Here is an 8,544-nt window from a genome sequence, read left to right as displayed (position 1 = left end):
CTTCTCCCACAGCTGTGCCTAGGCTCTCTCATCATCTCCACTGACCTGGATCATTACCCCAGTCAGGCTCTCACAGCGCTATTGGTAAATATTTCCCTGCAAACTGATGCTGGGGAGGGTAAATGGTCCTGTAACACAGAGTCATGTAAGGATGCTGTCGCTACCACCACTGATATGTGGTAGTGGTTTTATATCTGTGGACCGTCGTGAGGATGCTGGAAGTACACAGCAGTTTGTTGGAAGCAGGCAGTTTAGATAAAAGTCATTGGACATAAAAGTAGTGGACTAGTCTGTCAGATACTTTTGCAAAGTGTCAGGATTCTGTCTGTTTCACCCTGGAGGAAGGAGCGTCCGTTTATAGAAGATGTGACATATATTTTTTTTCTGTTGCATCGTTTCAGACAGGAAAATAAATCCAGCCTTGAAACTTAGAACTGATCTGTCCACAGTGCTGTTTCTAATATTTTCCTACATTGCATTTGTGCAGTCTGGTATAGAGGTGGACAATAAGGATACACTCATCATGGATCTTAATCACAATAAAAGTGATTTCCTGAAAATCACAAATAAAATGCATTTTGTCACACTGATGCAAAAGTTCTGTAAATACAGCATTTTCATAAAATGCTTCTCTCTCTCTTCGCAATGGTTTTGGAATATATTTTACAATGTCCTGATGCAACTGGGAATATTAAAGAGATATTACATGTAATTTACTCCCAAAGATTAATTTACTTGTCACCCAGAGTTCTACTCATCCAGTCATCTGTGGCTTTGGAGGACATGAAAGCTGACAACAGTGATGCATGTCATCAGGATTATCTCAGTTTGGGATGAGAGATGACAAAACATGTTATGAACTTTATTGGTTGCATTATGGAAAGCTTACGATCTAACGTCATGATATGTTGATCTACAGATTCAGTCCTGACCATTTGTGTTAGTGTGTCTCTTGTTCTGTAAAGCCTCCAACTTGTTACTTGTTAATATAAGCAATAAGAATAACTACAAAGACAGCTACAAGAAAATTAACTACATGAAATGATAAGTAATTATAATAAATCAGAATTAAACTTTAAGAGATGTATTTCTGCCTCAGAGAGCTCTTATCTATACAACCTTCCTACAATTGACAGCAGGTTTGAGGGCGGAATGACTGGAGTATTAATGATGCTCCTGTCATTGTGCTGATGATGAGACAGTGAATCAAAAGTGGCAGGAACATAATAAGAATCTACCTGGGGCTGCAGACGAGCTCTTGATTGAAAAACAGCAGAAAGACACATCATTAACTGCAGCTGAGTGGTTGTTATTTGTGTGAATCTTGGGCATGGTGTCTGTTCTGCATGTGTGTGTCTGTCCATGCATGAAAGTATGTGGGTGAGTTCAATTTGCATTTATGCATGCGAGCATGCATGCAGGCCATATGTTTTCACACTGTGTTGAGATTTTCCCTACTGTAGAACAGTAAAAGTAGGATATCTCTCATTCTGTTTTGCATATTTTCCCACCAGTGTGTGAATAAAAGCATGTTAGTGAGCATGTGGATGTTCAGCTGCTTGGAGAGCAGTGTGTAGTGGGAAGCAGACTGTGAAATTTATTCTCAAAGTGTTAATTTCACAGCATGGAATGTGGGGAGGAAAATTCCCACTGCATCACTGAAGCACTGGGATCCCCCTTTTACCTTGGTTACCATGGTAACCACCAGCATGCCAAAATACCATCAAAGTAATGCCACCATCTGTCTGCACACTGATATTAGTCTTACTTGGCCTTACATACAATATACAGTATCGTTAGGCAACTGGACAGAGCTGATATTTCCTTTGCTGATATTTTTCTTCCCCCCCTCCTCCTCCTCCTCATCTTCCTCCTGACTGTGAAGAAAAACAAAAACCAAAAAATGCAGAACAGCGCAAACAATCTGAAAATAAGTTGTATTTGCTAAGTCTTTGCGACTTATGTAGATCTGCGTGATATGCTGATATTATATTAGATCATATCAATGTTTATACACGATTTATGCCTTAATATCTATCCCTTTAACATCTTAGGGTGAGTGAGGCTATTGTGAATAGTGTTGTAAATTGATAGACAGGCATGCTTTGTAGCAATATTGGATTTTTTTTTGGTCTACATTAAGTAAAATAACATTTAGTAAAACATCTCATCAGACACTGTAAGTACTAAGTTTATTACCAAACTGCTGTGAAACCCATTATCATCAGCATTACTTTGCGTTTAGTATGAATTTGCAATGTTAGCCAACTACTCTTAACCCATGCTAACATGCCAAACTAACATGGTGAACATGGAAAACATTATAAATGTGAAACATCAGAAAGGTTGTCATGAGCATGCTAGCATGCAGCACCGCCGTGCCAAAGTACAGCCTCACAGAGCAGCTGGTATGGCTATAGAGGTTTTCACTGACCTGACGAATGTATTCTCTATGGCATTTAGTTCACTGGATTAGCCACCTTCCATAAACTGTACTGTATATTGATGATGAATGAAAATTAATCAAATATTAATTACAAAGAGAACATTAAATTTAAAAGCCACTAATTGTTTCAACACTGTAATTGTTTGGCATATTTTAAAATGAAACAATATCAATAAAGTGTGTGTCTCTATGGAATGTGAAATAATATCACAGAAATGCTTATTTTCTACCTAACACTAAGGTATTATTTTGGTAATCAGTGTTATGCCTTCTCTGAGGCACAGAATGAATAGCACAAGTAGTAGTACCAGCACCAATTAGGATTTAAGTGGATAAATCTCAGTTTAGCGGTTGTTTCAACAAAATCAATACTAACACTTTTAAAGACAGACGTCAAGATGTTGAAAGTCTGACTTTCGGATATTATATACCTTTGTTTGTACATCCCTCACCTTAGACACACATTGTGCATTCCTCTCACGTGAATTTTCCTGGAAAGGTCAGCATGCCTCCAGGAGATTTTACCTTGGAATACATAATTCCTCACTAAATGTCAGTTTGACAGTGTTTGGCACCATCGAGATGCACTGACTGACAAAGTCAGGGTTAAAACTAATACGCTGGACAGACTCACTAAATCACTGTTTACAGTGAAACCACTGCAGCACTCTTAATATATATCCTCTAAATGGCTGACATACTGTACTTGGAGACTCTTATGTCTCCAGGCTCTCAGTGACTAAGTGACAACATCAAATTGTCAGATAAACAAGAGAAGTGAATCAGCAGCTGAGAAGGCTGAAATTAAAAAAGCATATGCTTGGTGTTGTTTATTGTGATAACCATTTTAATTGAGTTCTTGCTCCTCTTCATCCTGGTGATTCCTGCTGCAGGGTGCTCCATTCCCAAATGAGCCTTTCTACCATCTCTCACTGTGATTTGGCAGTGAGACGCACACAGCACCAGTCAGGAGTTACATTAGTCAGCCCATCTGCTCCTTACAAACTGTGGTTCGCACTTCAAAGATGTCTCTCGCGCTGGCTACTGCAGGGAGGTGCAATCCTGATAATTGGCAGAAATTATACAGCAGGGGTTTCTGAGACATTTTCTAAGGAATAACGTTAGTTTTCTTTTCCTTTCTGGATACTTTTATACTAAAGCATGTGAATCAAATGCTTATAAATGATCAGTGTTATCTGTTGAATGTGAATATGTGTAACAGTATTGCTAACTTTAATTCTTACACTTTAAAGCTAAAGGATTTTAGTCATTTAACTGATTAGTGGATTAACAGAAAAATTATCTGCAACCATTTAAATAACTGATTAATTTTTTAAGGGGACAAAGGAAGAGTGAAGGAAGGAAGTGAAGGAATGTGAATGAGACTCAACAATCAACCATCTTTGCTGAATTCACTTCACGTTTAAATCATTAATCCAGTAAATAAATAAATAATCATTCATATTTAATATTTGATTGTTTCAGCTCCTCAAATGTGAGAATTTGGTGCTTTTACTTGTTTTACATGACAGTAAGATTGACTCTTTTGGAATTTGATGACATTGACATGGGCTGAAGGATGTTGTGATGGTTGTTTTTCACTTTATTGTTATATTGTATTTATTATTTATCAAACAACTGCATATTAATTAATAATGAAACATAATATTTGGTTGCAACCCTTATCATTTTGCATTGTAAAGTCATTCATTCCTGATTATTATTATTATTTTTTTTTTTGGACATAATGATTAAAATTCATTGTTGTTCGGGTTGCGACTTATTCTGATTCAGATTTAGATTTTAATATATATAGTATATATATATATATATATAGTATATATAGTACATACTATATGGTACTATTGATGGGAAGTGAATCCCAGAAGCTCTGCAATCCTCTCTTAATGTCTTTAGTGCTATCTCTTCCTTCCCATCAATATTATGACAAAATATATGACCAAGCTTGGTCCACAATCAATTGAATTTATTAGCACCCAAGCCCATGCTCGTGATCTCTCTACTCTTGAAAACAAACTCCTCTCAGGTCAGACATAAAGCAATAGCCCAATGCTCAGGGGGGTCCTTCGGTATAGCCTCAACTATCTAATACTGTGACAGCATGTCATGCGGGGGCCAGAGAGCTCGTTCTCCCCAGGGATCTCTAATCCTAGAGACTGGACCTTTTCCAAAACATACGCCCTCCTCCTTACCGGCGACCTTCACATTTCACTGCAGGGATGCTATTTGGAATAGCAACGACACGTGTACCACGTCACAGGCCATATCTGGCTCTGTAGTTCTTGATACTTGCATCACATCCTGGCACATCCCTAAGGAGAGTGCTCCTTTTGCCTGTGATTGTACCTCAAATGCCAATTTGGACCCGCCTTGAGTTGAGAGTATCCCGATAAAAATTCAGATTTGATGCTGCCTGTGTTGCTAAAGGTCAGATGATGCTAATCAGAAGTATTTATTATTCAGTTATGGGATTTGTATTTCAGCATAAAGGTTTCAGTTTTGGTTCTCTGTTCACATTTGCAAGAAAGTGTCTTGGAAAGTATATGTTGTCTGGCCTCTGCTTCTGTCTGTGTGTATGTGTGATGCAGTGTGTATAAGTGAGAGCCGGTAAGTGGTATGTCTGGGTTGTCTGTGTTTTGTGTGTTTGTTTTTGAAGTGTGAAACTATAAGATTAATGCGCAGACGTTGATGAGATTCTGAGTTTAATTCCCTCGTCGGCCTCCATGTGTGTCACACTTCTTTTATGTGTTGCTGTGGCAGCAGCTGCTCGCATTTCCTTGGTGATGAGACTTACTGAAGCATATAGCATGTCATCTAAAATCTTAGATAACAGAACAAATATCATGACTCCTACGCATAAAACCACTATTGTGTCCCCTTTTACAACCCTGCCTCCTAGAAATTACATTTATATTTATATTTATAAAAATATATTTATATTATATTATATATATATTATATTTATTTATATTTCGTTGGAGTGAGTTCCCTCCAATGACAAGATATGTCACTTTCCTTTCCTTCCTTCCTTATATACTAGTCATATATAATAGCAAATACACAGAGGCAGAAACCTACTGTGACCTGTGCTACTGAACAAAAAGAGGAAATATTCTTAATTGAATTAGGTGGCTTTAGTACTTAATTTCCCCTCATATGTTATCTGCTAATAGCAGCTAAAGCTTCAACATTATTTTAGCTCCTCATAGCTCTGTTTTGGGTCCACCACTTTAGTCCAGAATGAATTATCCCAATAACTGTTACATGATTGCCATGGAATGTATTACAGATTTTTGTGGTCTGTAAAGGAATAACTTTGGCGATCAGGCTTTTTCTCCAGTGCCACCAATAAGACACTTTTCACTTAATCAGTGAGACAGTTTGACATTTACCAGATGATGAATCCTAATAACTTTGGTGTTTACTCTGGTGCCTCGATGAAGTTGACATGAGTGAAATATTTATTGGATAAATTGCAGCTCAAATTTGAATTTGAATGTGCAGTAATTTGGTTTATGACCAAACACCTGCAAAACTTAAATTTGTGTTTTATGCATTTTTGCTGTGGTTAGCAGGCTAAACGGCTAAGCCACGATGTAGACCTGGTAAATAATTACCCATTAAGGTTGCATGTGTTTAATGTATTAATAATGTATTAATGTCAACCTAAGAGCTAACCACACAGGACAAATCACAGTCTTTGATACAAAGTTATGCTGCACTTTGTACTCTCACCAGCCAGCTGAGCACCTTCCTATAAATGTAGAACTTCCAGTGCACACACTGTTTAACACATATATGGCAAAATTAATATAGTGCGGGATTTCCATGAGGCAGGGTTTCCTTTTTAATTATCCAATAGATTGATAGGATGTTTATTCATTGCTTTGAGTTGATTGGATTGAATGTGTCAATGGAGTTTCAGTATTTTACAAGCTATTGACCAAAGGAGAAATCAGCAATTAACAAGTTCACTTAAACCCCCTTGCCTGGCTAATTCAAATTGTGGCAAGTGATTGATTTGGGCAACAGATTTATTAGAGGGTTTATTAATTCTCGTTGAGTTGATTGGATTGAATTTGTCAGCTAGGTTTCATAATTTTACAGGATATGGACTGGAGGGAAAAACCAGCAACTGCAACAATCATTTAACCCCTCTTCTGTCTGCTTCAAATTGCGGCAAGAAAATTGTTGTTACATTATTTATGACCTTGGCCTTCACCTTGACTCATGATAGCTGTGGCAGTGAACAGTGTGAATGTGTAATGATTCAGCGCTGGCAGGAATCAAAGCCAATGCGTGACCGATCAATAGACACTGGTCTCTTTCTCTCTCACTGCCTGTATTGATCAGTCAGTGTGTGTGTGTGCCTGTGAGCCAGACTGAACAGACAGAAAATAGCCTTGCTCCTCATTACTCAAAGAGCAGTCCAAGCATTGTCACATTTGATGGAAACCAGCCCTCCTTTCCCTGACACAATGTTGAAGAATGGAAGATCCACTTAAGATATTTTGGAAGGAATTACTCTCCCAAATTCTCCCTCCAGACCAGATGCACAATGTCATTTTTAACATCACTTAAAATTAAAGCTTCTGCCAGAGTTAATAAGTCATTTCTTTAACTTCTCAGGCTGATAAACAGTCTATCTTTAGCTCCCTTCAGCTAAAGAGGTATGGATATATTAAATTCTCTGCAGCCAACAGAATAGGCTTGAAAATGGTGGGGGAAATGGACTGAATGACCTTGTGGAATAAAAACTCTATTAAGCATTTATGAATGCATGAGAGATTGGACACACAGGCATGTGTGCAACAAGGTTAGTATCAAGGGAATGTATTTGGCTTGTGTTGACAAAAACAATAAATCACCTTTAGTATAGTGACTCCAGAAAAAATAGACTTGATATCAAGTCTTACGCCTTGGCTTTCACATTGATGGTATCTGCATGGGAATTCCATTCTAAGGGGACACTGCTGGGATTTTTCTCTCTCTCTGTTAAGCCCATAGAGGCACACATGCATTCAGTCTCATAACAATGTAATCAGAAAAGCACTTTCACTGCAAGTAAGATTCTGTCTTCTGCCCCAGTCATCAATTATTCTCGTCCCTGACCCTCATATCATTCAGGGGTTCATTTAAGCTGCAGAGCAAATCAAAAGAGAACTTTTGATTTGCTCTGCAGCTTTATATCCGTCCCTTTTTTGTTGAGCTGTTTCTTCTGTGTTTATTATGTGGCCCCGTAGTCAACACACATAAAAAAATGCAAGCTTCCTTTTCATCCTGATATGTAACATGTTCATTCCTCAGTGGGAATGTGAAAAATAGTCTCTGGTCTACTCACTCCTGCACGAGTTGGGCCGGAAATTATATAACTTCTTCAGCTCAACTCCTTTGCTCTTAACAAAACACTTTATGTTTTGTTGCCATGGAGACAAAAACCAAGACAAAACTTCCTGTGCGTACCGAGATGCAGCTTCTGGGAGGTTGTAAACAGCATGATTTTCTCACTGCAGAGGACTAACTTTTTTATATTTGCCAGCCTGATGTGCAGGGATTAGATGAACAGGTGTGGCTGTGTGGTGTTGATGATGACTGAAAGGAAAAGTCATCACTTGAAATCAACCAGACAACTAGAAAATTAAGCTGCATGAATCTATTAAGGAGTCACTTGATGTCATTATTCATCCAACTTATAGTCACATTTTTCACATAATAAATATGAGACTAAACTGAAACTGTTCTATATCTTAAAAGTTTGCATTTTTTGGACTGAGTGCTGTGATGTAACTGTAGTCTATGAATGTCTGCACAGCAAAATCATCAACATTTGCTCTTGATCGAATGCTACGGGTAGAAAGACGACTAGCATCGTGAGCCAGCTCATCGTGAAAATGGTGACTGGAGATATGTTCCTGATAAGATTTGTGGAAGTAGGGGCTTTAGATATTTTTACTCAAGTACTCGATAACAATTTAATGTATGTGCCCAAGTATGGAAATTTCTTAAAATACCGATCCCTAAAATCTATATATATCAATTTCCCACCACTACTACCATTAAACAAGAATCAATCTTGT

The sequence above is a fragment of the Scatophagus argus genome, chromosome 3 (assembly GCF_020382885.2).
Source record: "Scatophagus argus isolate fScaArg1 chromosome 3, fScaArg1.pri, whole genome shotgun sequence".
In the NCBI taxonomy this organism is placed as follows: Eukaryota; Metazoa; Chordata; class Actinopteri; family Scatophagidae; genus Scatophagus; species Scatophagus argus.
Note: the sequence above shows the minus strand (reverse complement) of the source record.